This window comes from Typopeltis vanoorti, chromosome 11, assembly GCF_054136105.1.
Source record: "Typopeltis vanoorti isolate ZY-2024b chromosome 11, IOZ_Tvanoo_1.0, whole genome shotgun sequence".
NCBI classification, from domain to species: domain Eukaryota; kingdom Metazoa; phylum Arthropoda; class Arachnida; order Uropygi; family Thelyphonidae; genus Typopeltis; species Typopeltis vanoorti.
Window position 1 is genome coordinate 103502489 of NC_143559.1, and position 15016 is coordinate 103517504.

General features: G+C 36.2%; 1 protein-coding gene across 3 annotated transcripts in view; it reads right to left on the minus strand.

The window, feature by feature from the left end:
• Positions 1-15016, minus strand: part of LOC150101891 (bicaudal D-related protein homolog) — a 240926-nt gene that overhangs the window by 162169 nt on the left and 63741 nt on the right. The window lies entirely within an intron of this gene.

Sequence of the window (15016 nt, forward strand, 5' to 3'; positions counted from 1 at the left end):
ATGCGTTTAACCTATCTACAAAGTTGCAATATCTCTTCACTATTGTGTTGGTGTTCGTAGTTAAGAGGATCATGTAATAATAGAGAACAATACAGAAGCTGGGAATGTTTTGAATCTGTTAGCGGTGCCATACTGCTGGTAATAGTCACAAATCATTGTCATTTGTGCTCATGTTTAGTCGTAAGTGCAACGTAAAATGAACCAATTAATAATTCACATTGCGATTTCACTGACCGCCGTATGGTTATTAAAAAAAAAAAAAACCCTCTCGTATATCATAGGGTTTTAGGAATGAAGTGTTCTGCTAGAAGAAGTAGTAGTAGGGTCGCAGATTCCTTTTATGCAGAGTCAATAGACAATCACAATGGCGGAATTCGAGTCAGAAGCCTATTGGCTGAAGAGCGGAGCCGCTAACCACTTGGTCAAGCAGGCTGGCAAGGAACTAATTCTTATGAAAATTCATTGCCAAAAACTTGAGGGTTTAAGCTACAGAAATCCATTAAAAGACTATTTAAATAATTAAGTAATTCATTTAAATAGCAATAATTTAAGCTAATAAGTATACTTTGATCCGAAAGTGGTCCGAATATACTGAATAAGGACTCGTGGACCAACAGGGCCATAAGGGGCAATCATCTTGATTGTAAGGGAAGCGGCACTCCCATGGACCCCTAGCTGGATCTATCCTCTCCTTCTTCTACTTTGAGGAAGACCCACTTACTTTAATCTTTCCTATAAGGCCTTATCAGCCAACTCTTCTTACTTTATGACCCTTGTGCTATTAGAGTACTCGAGGGCCATGGGGTCTTTTCATTTCTGGCCTTACAACTATGTCCTCTCTATAAACCTTACTATATTTCTTCTATAATCTACCCTTTCCCCTTCAATATACCCTATTCCTCCTATGGGTTTAAATTCGGAAGAAGGCCAATTCAGAAGCCTTAAGGTAGCAGCCCTACCACTGAACTATTCCATCGTCAGGCTAGTCCCCTGACATGGAGAACATAACCATACTTGTAAGCTGACAGAAAAAGATAATCGGATTGAATCTATGGGAAACGACCCTGGAATGGAAAAGGGAAAACGAAAATGGAAACGACAAAATATAATACACATAGCAAACTGGAATGTAAGAGGAATAGCATATAAAGAAATAGAATTAGACAAGTTATTAAATGAAAGAAATTTTAAAATATCAGTAATCACTGAAACAAAAAAGAAATGAAAAGGAACTATGAGAACTGAAAATTTTAATGTGATATACAGTGGAGTCGACAGAGACCAAAGAGCACAAGCAGGAGTCATGATTTGGATTCATAACTCCCTTTCAAAACAGTTAAAACATTATAAATTATGGAATGAAAGAATAATAGAAGCTAGAATAAAAATAGATAGAGGCTATTTAACAATAATTAGTTTATATGCCCCAGAAGAAGGAAGAGAACAGGATAATATTGATTTTTATAATCAGCTACAAAACATATATAATAAAATAAATAAAAATGATTACATAATTTTAGCAGGAGACTTAAATGCAAGAATTGGAAACACGAAAATTAATAATAATATAGGAATACATGGAGAACATACTCTAAACAGGAATGGTAAAAAATTGATTGACTTTGTAGTTTATAATAACCTAAAAATAATGAATTCCTTCTATAAACATAAAGACATACATAAATATACTTGGGCAGCAAGAGGATGGAAATCAATATTAGATTACTTCATCCTAAATGAAAAGACATCAAAATTTTCACTAGATGTTAGAGTTCACAGAGGATATGAAATAAGCAGTGACCACTTCCTTGTTAAAATAAAATTAAGATTACCACCTAAATGGCTACAAGTAACAAGAACAGAAAGAAAAATTGAAACATTTGTTTATAAAATTAGACTATTGAATGACACAAATGTACAATGGCTATATGAACAAAGAATTAACCAGTATCTAGATAAAATAAAACAAAATGAAGAAATAGAAATAGAATGGCTTAATATAAAAATGATACTAAATACAGCAGTAAATGAAAGCGTAGGAAAGACCAAACAATTCAATAAAAGAAAAAAACTGAAGATCTGGGATGATACAATCAAAGAAATAATCAAAAAGAAAAAAGAAGCCTATCACAAATGGTTAAGCAGTAAAAGATTAGGAGATGAAATAGAATATAAAAGAATAAGAGCCATAGCTAAAAGAGAAGTCAGAAAAAGACATAGAGAATCATGGAATAAATTTGTTTCTAATTTAGAACATGATTTATATAAAATAAGACCCAATGTATATAAGATTTTGAAACACCTAAATGCAGATACCAAAGAAAACATAAAATTAAACACTGAATTGAAATTAGAAGAATTTCTAAATTACTACACAGAACTGTGGACAGACAAATATTTTAAAAAAGACAACTGGCAAACAATTAACGAAAATGAAAAGGAAATAACTGAAGAAGAATTAGAAATCAGCCTGAAAGAAACAAGAAACGGAAAATCACCTGGAGAAGATAAGCTAGGTTCAGAACTATATAAATACGCAGGAACAAGATTCAAAGGAAGACTCTTATTATTTTTAAATAAAATTTACTCAACTGGTATCCTCCCAATAGAATGGAAAAAAGCAATTGTGATTCCTATCTTTAAGAAAGGTAATAGAGATGACCCTAAAAACTATAGAGGTATCAGTATACTAAATTCCTGTTACAAAATATACAGCATAATCTTAAATAACAAACTAATGAAATATTCCGAAAACTTTATTCTAGAGGTACAAAATGGATTTAGAAAAGGACGATCATGTATAGACCCAGCCTTCTGCCTAAAATTAATAATAGAGAAAAGAAGAGAATATAATTTAGAAACACATATTGCATTTATTGACTTTGAAAAAGCATTTGACAAAGTTAAAAGAAACATATTATTTAACATATTAAAAGAAAGACAAATACCAAATAATATCCTAAAAGCTGTCACAAGCATATATGAAAATAATCAAATACAAATAAGATTAAATCATGAGCTATCATATACAAGAGAGATAAACCAAGGGGTCCGACAGGGATGTCCCCTCTCAGCAACTCTTTTTAATATCTACTTAAATGAAATAATAATAAAATGGAGTAAAAATTTACATCAAGGAATTAAACTTTCACCTACAGTTAACTTAAACACTCTCCTCTTTGCAGACGACCAAATAATAATTACAAATTCTGAAGATAACTTACAGAAAGCTATTTTAAATCTAAATGAGATATCCAAAGATTATGGTATGATAATATCAACGGAAAAATCAAAAACTATGGCCTTTAAAGGACAAGATCCAGCAAGAACTAAAATAGTATTAGATAACAAGATCTTAGAACAGGTGAATTCATTTAACTACCTAGGATGTATGATCACTTATGAAAATGAAAAAGATATAAACAGAAAAATTACAAAATATTTAAAAATAACAGGAGTAATTAACTCTATATTTAAACCAAACCTAGTTCAAAAACAAACCAGGCTAAAAGTATACAATACATTAGCCCTACCGGTCTTAATGTATGGAAGCGAAATCTGGACAATAAAACAAAAAGACAAACAAAGATTAACAACAGCAGAAATGAAGTTTATGAGAAAAACTGCAAAATATACCTTATTTGATCACAAAAGAAACGAAGATATTATGAAAGAATTAAACCAAGAACCAGTAATTGAAAAAATTAAAAAATATAAACATAGATGGATGGAACACGTTCAAAGAATGAAAACAGAAAGATTACCAAAACAAGCCTTAAAGTACAAGCCATTAGGAAAAAGAAAACCAGGACGTCCTCTTAAACGATTCAACGATGACTTCTAAGGCCGGAACAGGCCATACTAGGCCTAAATCCTTGATACTTATGATGATGATGATGAAGTATACTTTGATTGCAAAATCTTAAAGAAATTCTTCGCTTTGTTGAATATCACTTTCCGGTCTTATTTACTAGTTGCAGCACTGAGAAAGATCTTTCTTCAGAGACATTTATTCAAATATACATTTCTCACTTAAATGACGTCCCATGTGAGAAAAATGCAGCATCGAGGCCAATATTATACTTTGAGCTAATTATCGTGTTTAATTTTATTATAAATCCGTTCATGACGTTATCCTTATTTAGGTAATTCCAGAAAAATATGAGAAACACGAAAAACAATCCTGACCTGAAAAACACTTCCCTCTATTTTTCACGGCTTATACTACCCGTATCAGTGTTGATTCAAAGAATATGGTAACTCCATGCAAACTGTAAATAGGTCGTCTCTTCTAAGTATATAAAATATCGATATGAAATTTGAAGATAATTTATTTTATTATCTCATAACAGAAGTAAAATTATGCAGCTTACTGTCAAAATCAAAATCAACTCCAAAATATATGTAACAAACAACAACAACAAAATACTGAATAGAATCGAAATGATTGCTATTTGATTGCCATCTGGTGGAGATTTTAAACTGACAACATCTTTTGATTTATTCATATCGTTTTAAGTCCTGTGTTAACAGACATATATATGAACCTCAGAAATCATGGTGGTATGCATATGCAAAGGCTGGTTTGATTAGAATTATTGCAAAAGCAGCTAAGGCTATGAGAACAATTTCACCTCTGTTTGAGAATAGCTCACCCATCCTCACTTTGAAAGCCTTTAATAGCCGTTTAAAAAGCTCCTCATATTAGCAGGTCTTTCCAACCGAAGGACTAAATATTGCGTCGTTCTCGTGACTACACTGAAATGTAAAGGGAAAGGGCATCTGGAGTAACAAATGAATAGAATATACCGCATATTCAGCATTTATTACTATTTTCTTTAATAGTATACAAAAACGGTCGGAGAACGACAAATATCCGTTCATACCTAGCCTAGTATCGTTGTATAATGATATCCAGCTCCCTGACACATTTGTTTTATTTTTATTTTTTTCAGGGATCACCAGGTGAGCTGTGATAATTTAGTTATCGTCTTTCTCGAAGAGGATTTCATTGATGAATATTCGGCTTCTAGAGTATGTAGTACAATTTCCGGAATGGTATCCATTTACATTTTCTTTGCGCCTCTCAATTTTTGTGCATAATTTGACTCATTCTATAACTTTCCAAAGCCATGATTCATTTTACCATTCATGTCGACATAGTAAACAAGGATCCTTCTTTCCATCATGTTTAGTATATATTTTTACCATCTCTCTCTTAAATGATAATAATAATAATAATAATCCGTGGTACTTACGGCCCACGACCTACTTAGAGTGGCTTTTGTAACCATAATTTTATGATATCATGGTTAGTTTTATGTCTAAGTATATATTCTTTTATGTAAATTGCGTGTGCTCCTGGCCGGTTTGAGGGAAGAAAAACAAAAATTGGATCAAGTTTCCTCCAGGAAACTTGATCCAATTTTTGTTTTTCTACCTTCACATGACACTAGCTAAATTGCCTTCAGTTAAAAAGTTCTTATAAAGGTTCTTCGATTCCTATACGGGATTCGAACCGAGATGTTTCCAAAAATAGGGCTTCGTCGAAACTTACCTAGTCTCTCCTTTCATAATACAGAATTTTACTTCACTGTAGTCTTCTTGGAAATTTCAGTACTGATTTCGATTTAATTTCTCTGGGAGACACACCTCAAGTACCTAGACTTTTCTATTCTTATTATCTCACTCACATTTAATAATTAGTCTCCTAGGTTCCCTCGTAAGTGGGAACTTGGGAGATGACGTACAACAGGACCATCCTCGAAACTTTTCCGAAATTGTGTGACAAGTATCTCATTTTAGCCTTATATGATATCATATATGATATCATATATATCTCGTTTTAGCCTTATATATATCATATATATATATATATATATATATATGACTGTGAATCAATCATGGGAGGGCGCTGGTGCGTAATGGCGGTTGCCAAGTGTATATGTGATCAGTGATTTAAATAGTTATGAATAATTCGGAGTGTTGATTCAGATTTTTGATATAAGCAGAAAGCGAAGGTAATCAAGTAGCTGATGATTATGTTGTTAATTAGTGATTGCGGTCTCGCGATAGTCCTTTAGTGTGTTATATTTTGTGTTTGTGCACTATACGGAAATCCTTGAGATCCAGCTCAGGTAAGCATATAAGCATATATTTGAATATTTCAAACATGACCAGTTTAAGTCCCGATGACTTTATCCAATCGTTGGATAAGAAGCTAGCGCTCGACCTCCTCAAAAAACTGTTGAAGAAATTTGAGGTAGAGTGGCCAGGGTTTCTAAACCTATATTCAGCGACAGACGACTCCACAGAAGGGGACAACTCAACATCAGGCGAAGAAGGGAAAATGAACCTGATAATCTCTGCTCCCACTCCAAAACATGATATACAGAAACCCATGCACGGAAAAAACGTAAAACAGCGGAGACTCAGATAAACGAGGGGATGGAAGAATATGCCCCCAACACTGACCTCCCCACGCCCAACAACGAAAAAGTTCCCCCAATTGTTCTACTATTTGTTGCAAAACCACCAAATTGCCTATTCTTGGGCAAAAAACGTAGACGACGGAGTTAAAATCCAGCCTACCACAGTAAGCGACTACAGACTCCTCACAAAAACCATGGACGAATCAAATATTAAATATCATACTTACTCACTGAAGTCGGAGAAAAACCTAAAAGTTGTACTCAGGGGAGTAACAGTAAACATCTGCACAGATGAAATTACTGAAGACCTCTGCCTCCACGATCTCCCACCTGTCAAAGTTAGCACAATGCTACGGGCTGACAAGAGTCCAATGCCCCTAGTACTCGTTGAGATACCTAACACACACAAGAATATACAACTTAACAACGATCTGTGGCCTGAAAATCACAACAGAACCACTAAGAAAAAGCCTCGTCAGGCCAGTGCTACAGATGTCAGAAGTACAGACATGCACAGAAACTCTGCAGAGCAGACTACAAATGCCTCAAATGTGGGCAAAACCACCCCACAGCAACCTGCTCAAAACCCAGGACCTCACCAGCCAAATGCGCGAACTGCGGGGGCCTCCCCCACCCGGCAAACTACAGAGGCTACAGTCACTACCCTAAGAATAAAACAGACAACAAAAGGAAACAGATCTCTGAACCCTGCCCACAGGCACCTGAGTTGACTGCTCCCCAGTTGCCTGACACGCAACAAAATACCAGCTCTCACAAGTGGAAAATACTAACAGTCTGGAAAGCCACCGTCGAAGCAGGACATATGCCGAAGTAGCTCGCTCATCCAAATATATCCAGCAGGACCAAATTCTTCCAAACATGACAACAGTCATCACAGCCTCATTGGCAAACATGCTTCAAGACTTCAGTAAGTCAAACCCTTCACCAAACTCCACAAAAAGATTTCTAAAAGAAACTCAAACCATATTATCAATGCTTGTTAATGAATAAAACTAGAATTAATGCCAGACTCACTACAGATCGCCGCTTGGAACGCCAATGGCCTAAAAAACAAGACTCTGGAACTTCAAGAATTCTCTCACAGATACAACCCTGACGTCATCCTAATTAATGAAACTCATCTAAGACCTGCAGACAATCCAAAACTGAGAGGCTACACACTATACAGTAAAGACCGACTGGACTACAGAGGTGGTGGTACAGCCATATTTATCAGGAACTGCATCAGGCACAATGGAATACTCACCCCTCCAACCTAGAACTCACCAGTGTCGAAGTCCACACAAATTCAACTGGAAGACTTAAAATCTATGCCGCCTACAACTCTCCTGCTAAGACCCTGCTATTTTCTGACTTGGATGCTGTTCTAGGCACAAATGAATCCATCATCGTCGCTGGGGACTTAAACTCCAAACATCCCTCCTGGAACAGCAGAACCACAAATAAAAATGGCCGTATCCTCTTCAGCTACACAGGATTAAACAACGCTGTCGTAATAGGACCCAGTGAACCAACCCACCACAGCCCAACTGGCACAGCCGACATCCTAGACATCGCCATTCTACACAACATCAAATTTCAGCACAGCATTCAAGCACTGAACGAATTATCATCAGACCACAACCCAATCCTACTTCACTTAGGGAACAAAGATCAGTCACCTCCCCCCCAAACCTCCATCATCTGGGAGAAACTCAAGAAAGTGCTACCAGAACACATTGGTCCGGTTCCCATATAAAAGCCAAGGAAGAAATAGACACGGCAATAAAGAACCTCACCAATCAAATCAATAAAGCCATAACAGCAGCCACAGTATCCACGATTACCCACAAACAAAATCGTCTCCCGGAAGAAATCATGGACTTAATAAGGGAAAAAAACAGACAAAGAAAAAGATATCACAACACTCGTGCTCCCCAGGACAAAACAGCCCTCAACAGATTAAACAAATCTGTCCGAGAAGCTCTTCAGAACCACAGGAACCAACAATGGGACAACAAGCTCACCTCCATCTCCACAGCAGATCATTCTATATGGAAATTCCTAAACAACCTCAGGATCAAGCGCAAATCCCTCCCCCCTCTGCAAGCAGAACAGCACCTTGCATACACAGATGCTGACAAAGCCGAAGCCATAGCAAGAAACCTAGAGAAACAATGCAGTCCTGCATATGATAACCTAAACATCAGCCACGTATACAAGATCCATCGTAAAGTCAGGTTCACAGTAAATCGTCCCGATGTCAATCCAAGTCCTATAATGCCTACCTCTCCTACCGAAATAATCGGCATCATCAACCATCTCAAGATCAAAAAAGCCCCAGGTCCGGATGGCATCACTGACCAAGTCATCAAAGCACTACCACGCAAAGCCATAGCACATCTGACAAACATCATAAACTCCATCCTCAAATGGCAGCACTTCCCCCAGTCATGGAAAATAGCTGACATCATCCCAATTCACAAACCAGGCAAAGACCCACACCTACCTAAAAATTACCGTCCCATCAGCCTGCTATCCAATTTAGGGAAAATAGCTGAGAAAATCATCCCCATCAGACTCCAAGATCATGTCAACCAATTAAATATTATTCCAGAAGAACAATTCGGCTTCCGTCAAAATCACAGCACCACCCATCAAATCCATAGACTGGTAGAATACATCACCACAGGATTCAATTGGAATCAACACACTGGAGCTGTCTTCCTAGACATCTCAAAGGCCTTCTCTACAAACTTATCATCGCTAACCTTCCACTAAACATGATACACCTGATCAAATCATACCTCTCCAACAGGAGGATGCAAGTCAAAATCAATGAAACAGTCTCAACCCAACGGAAAATCCTCGCTGGAGTTCCTCAAGAATCACTGCTAGCCCCGATCCTGTTCAACATCTATATGGCAGACATCCCTCAAAATCCTCTCACATCCACCATCGCCCTTTATGCTGATGACACGGCTATTCTAGCCAGATCTCGTCAACCACTTCTCGTCACCAAAAAACTACAAGACACCATCCTGAATCTAGAAAAATGGTTTAAAGACTGGCGACTACAATTAAACCTCCAGAAAAGTACAACGATACTCTTCGCAAGAAGACGAGCATCCCCCAAAGAAGACATCACCCTGTTCAACTCTAAAATTCCCTGGAAAACTGAAGCAAAATACTTAGGAATACTTCTCGATAAGCGATTATGCTTCAACAGCCACATCAAGAGCATATGCACCAAAGCTTCAAAAGTTATCGCCCAGCTATACCCCTTGATCAACAGACACAGCAAACTAAGCTCAACAAATAAAATACTACTGTACAAGACAGTGATCCATCCCACAGTCATATACGCCTCCCCAGCCTGGAGCCATACCTCCAAGACAAACATCCTCAAGCTACAAAGACTACAGAACAAATGCCTGCGAATGATTCTGGACGCCCCGTGGTTCATCAGGAACGCCCAGATCCACCGGGACATAAATATCCCCTACATCTCTCCACTACTACGCTCCCTAGCAGAAAAATTCTTTATGAAGACATCTATCCATCCAAACCAACTGATACAACAAGCCGGAAACTATGACGGTAATGACTACTGGAAACATAAAAGACCGAAAGCAATCCTAACACCCAACGACGAATAACCACTTCTGCCCACTCAGGGCGAGCTAAAATAGCTCACAAATCTCTCCCATCACTGCTCCCGAAACAGACAACAGGGAATATGAAAAGCATCAAGCTTCACCCTCTGCGCCATATATGTCCTGCGTCCTGCATCAATCTTGGTATCTCTCCCGGGTCTGGCTCCGACTGACGAGACCTCAATAAAAGTCGAAATTGGTTGGTAGTTTCATTCCGGGGAACAGAGTTTTTACTCTCTTAAGGTTTTTGCCTTAAGGAGCTTTTGAATATCCAGGGATTTGGATCCGTTGGGGTGGCCTGTATTAGGGCTTCCTTGGCTGATGCTTTTCCCTGGAATATGAGCAGTTCTGCTTGGTGATAGGATGAGCCTGTCAGTGAGCAGAGGCGCCGCTGAGTTAAATGATCCTTCAAGTCGCTCATTATTGGGTGATATGAGGGACTGTACAGGGGGATAGCTCTCCTTACGTAAACAGGGAAACCGGTCTGAGGAATGACCTTTCCAATTATGCATTGTATTATACATGTCCGAAAGAGGGTGTGCTTTGCTTTATGGGATACATACTAAGGCAAGTAATATGCAGTCATTAGCGGCTATATACAAGTAGTTCAGACGTGAATATATTTCACGCGCAAAACATTGTCTTATTTCCTCGGGAAAAGGATTAAAACCAAGTATAAAATTTCTTAGTATCTTTAATATCTATTCTATATATATATAAAAAGATAAGCCGAAATTTTGAAACGTTTTTTGTCTTACCGGCTTACCAGCCCGGAACTCGGGGGAGGGATCCCCCTAATATATATATATATATATGTGTGTGTGTGTGTGTGTGTGTGTGTGTGTAATCATGGACTTCTACTCGGTTGTTCTGATACATTTTTAAAAACTAGATTTAATGACTTAAACCGAGATAACTTATAAAGTTTTAATGAGAATAGTACAACTAGTTTCGGCTTATAACAGCCTTCATCAGGTATTCATTAAAGGAAGAGAATAGAAATAAACATTGAAGTATCTAAAAAACTGGGAATTACAGGTAAAAATTGCAACACATAATTGAAACAAAAACGTTGTATTTTTTAAGTTGTTCTAACTGGCGCGCTATTGTTTATTGCGTGTGTGCGTGCAGGCTCTCGTGAACGCCAATATTGAATAACTGCAGTATGGCTATCTGGGATGTTATAACTTAAATTGCTGTTTAAGTGTTCAGGATTCAGGATGATTTTTCTTTCTAACTCATCACCACAGCGAAAAATATTTTCTGATTTATCCCAGCAAACGGAATGACTTTGGAGATCATCATTAGGATTGTTTGAAAAAAGAACATGACTGGACAACGCAGTTGCACGTGATCTTTTATAGGAGATGTCTCTCTTATGCTCCTCTATACGTTGTTCAATAGATTTGTTGGTTTGTCCAAAATAAGGGATATTGCAATCACACCATAATTTATATACACCTGGATATTTTAGGTTGTAATGAATAGGTTTTGGATGGCTGATAAGAGAACGGATTTTTGGAAGTGTGGTGAAGAACGTCCCGATGTTGTATTTTTTAAGGACCTTAGCCAATTTGTTAGAGACTGTGCTAATGTATGGGATGGAGATGCTACCTTTAAAATTATTATTAGTTTTGTGGTTCACTGTCTAGGAGGATCCAGAAGAAATTCCTTAATCGTTTTTTCGAAGTATCCATTTTGTTTAAAGATAAGAGAGAAGTGATTTATTTCTTTTTGGAGTTCATCTGGTTCATTCAAAAGAGAGCGCGCTCTGTGTCCTAAGGTAGATATAGTTCCAAGCTTCTGTGGTGGGAAATGATGAGAATGACTATGTAGATATCTATTGGTATGAGTAGGTTTTCTGTATATAGAGATTTTTAATCTTTCAGAGCATCGTGTAAGCATGACATCCAGGAAAGATAAGGAATTATTATTTTCTAGATCAGCAGTAAATTTTATATTAGGATGTTGGTTGTTAAGATGATGAAGAAAATCTATAAGAGATGTGCGTCCGTAACGCCATATAATGAAAATATCATCAACATAACGTTTCCAAACTTTTGGTTTAAATGAGAAGGAAGATATAGCTTTCGTTTCAAAATCTTTTAGGAAAATGTTAGCTAGAACTGGGGACAATGGGTTGCCCATTACCAGGCCTTGTTTTTGTTGGTAAATGGAGTCCCGATATATATATATATATATATATATATATATATATATATATATATATATATATATATATATATATATATATATATATATATATATATATATATATATATATATTATAGTCATTATGACTTGTTTCGTATACACAAATAGAGGAGATTTACAGATACTAGGAGTTAGCTTAAAATGTGATTGTAGAAGATCACTATATCTTAGAAGAATCCATGAATATATATACATATTGAATTCGAGCTAGGATAACTGTTTCATGGAAAGACATTATGCTAGAAAAATCCAACTGTAGTAGCCATAGTAGAACCGGTGAATACAGTTCTTTACATATCTGGAGATGACCGATCAACCCTAATCAATTGTAATTTTGTCTAGGCAGTAGTCTTTCACCACTGATTCGTACAGTTTTTTTTTTTCTTCTTCTTCTCCAAAGAGAGAAAAACTATCCTCTATTACAAAATTATGTTATAGTATTTTTCAGATATTTCAAAACAAGGAACTGGAATAAGTATTTAGACATAACGAAAAATTTGCGCTTCCCTTGGTTCAGCATGTAATGCACATGCTAAGTTTCAAATAAGCTACGTGAGAGTTCCTCCCACCCGTGTCCCGTAAACTGAAGATTTATTTTGACTAAACATACAAATCGGATCTTAGAATATATGCAGTTTTTGGAGATTATATACACTCCCTATCACTGATATAATTGACGTTATACAGCATATGTTTAGAAAGCTTACTAGATGTGTTTTTTGCTTTCAGAAAATAATCTATATTCGTATCCAGATTTGAGGAAATCACAAGGAAAGTTTATTTAAAAAAGTGGAGACCAAGAATAAATAATAAATTTATGAAAGTTATTTTTGTTCTTCGACTTATTTTAAAGCATTATTTTTTTCGTCAAAAATGAAGCCTCCATAATTAATATGCTACTTTAGTTATTAATTCAATTATAGTATTTATTATATTATACGCATCTTGAGGAACAGGAAATTATTTGACACAATAACCAGTAACAAACCTAGTAATGGAACGCCGGTAGAGGGCGATGCAAGGATTACAGAATAAGTACCAGAAGTTTTCAGAATCAACATTTTCTTAAGTTGTTTGTGATCCGTGCGTAAGTTACGAAAGCGTCTATTTCTTACTACGGCAATATCAAGAAGCTATACGAAGAAAGTCAAGTGAATCTGAAAGTTTTCTCAAGATCTAATAAGGGATTATCGATGTTAATCAATACGATAAACGTATGCATATTTAAAACAATGTGTAACACTCGAAGACTAATGGTGCATGCCGCTTTCATTGTTCTGAAAGCTATATTATGTTTCAAACCGGTTTAAAAAATGTTTTTAGTAGAACAAGATCCCATTCTGGGTAGACTGGTTAGGCTACTCTGTAATCTGATGTGTGCAAGTATCGCTTTAATTCTATTCGTTTTAAATAACCACAGGAGGCTTTTAGGTCATGAGGTTTTCGTTGTCACTTTTTCTTTCTGTACGTTTAATGTACTCTTCAGTTTTCGATAGATATATTTGGAAACTTAAGCAATATCTTAAAAACTACATGACTACATTTAAGTGAAAAGTTTTAGATCTCCATCTATAACAGTAATAATAATAATAATTCCATGAAGTTGAACAAAACAAACCCGCCCATGAAATTAGCTGCTGTTTTCGTCAGCGTGAATGTTTCAGCAATGTGATGTGTCATGCTCTAGAAAACATGGAATTTTCCTATTCTGCGTCTGATAAAAACGGTAGTTCACTGTCCGGTGTGAAAAAAATATTTTTAAAAAGTTTATTCCCCTCCACATTGAAAGCACATCTAGGAAAGCAGAGCTAATTTAATATTTCAAGTGGTATCGACATTTTAAATATCAAAAAGAAAGATTACGTAACACTACGTAGATAACGCCACCTGTAATTAAAATATTTACCATATTAGGAATAATTTTATTAAATATTTAAATTATTTCTTGTTTATTTGTTTTGCAACTATATGTTGCTATTTATCGAATTAAAATATTAGTTAAATTATCACAGTGATCAACAGCTTTAAGAGTCCTTTTTTTATGAGGGATGAGGGGGACCCTTTAAAACTGTTTTTGTTCATCTTTTATTTAAAAAAAAAAGCGTTTTGGTCTTTAAAGAAATTTTGTCAACAAACACATTAACTATTTGCCGTTATTAAAGTTTCTAGATAAATTCATTATGCTGTATGGTCCTGTGAATGCTTACCTGCGTAGCGGTAGACTTGCAGAAGGACCATTATTCGATTATAGTCACTGACTAGAAAAAACTTTTGTTTTGTTCTGTTTTGTTTTGCCAGTACTAGAGTAAGTCTATCTTTGGCACAAGCAGGTACGATCCTAGCAGCCGAGAATTGGGAATTTACCTCCACAACTCAAAAATCGACACACTCTGTCAGACATATCTCGCTACCATTTCAGACAATAAAATATACAGTACCTGTTAGGGGGACAGGATGGTAGCAGTTTTTGTCGTACTTGGGATCTGATATTCTCAGGCTTGGCTATTAGTAACAGCTTCTATAACGTACTAGTATTAGTATGCGGGTTGGCTAAGTATTGCATAATTCAAAACCCTGCTTTCTAGAGATCAAATACGTAACTTCTTCTAGCAGGTAGTGGTAGTCTCATCGTGGGTAATGAAATTTACAAACATCCGCAGTAGGATTCGAATATATAAACTGATGACAGAGAATAAGTACGCTATCCACTCGGCA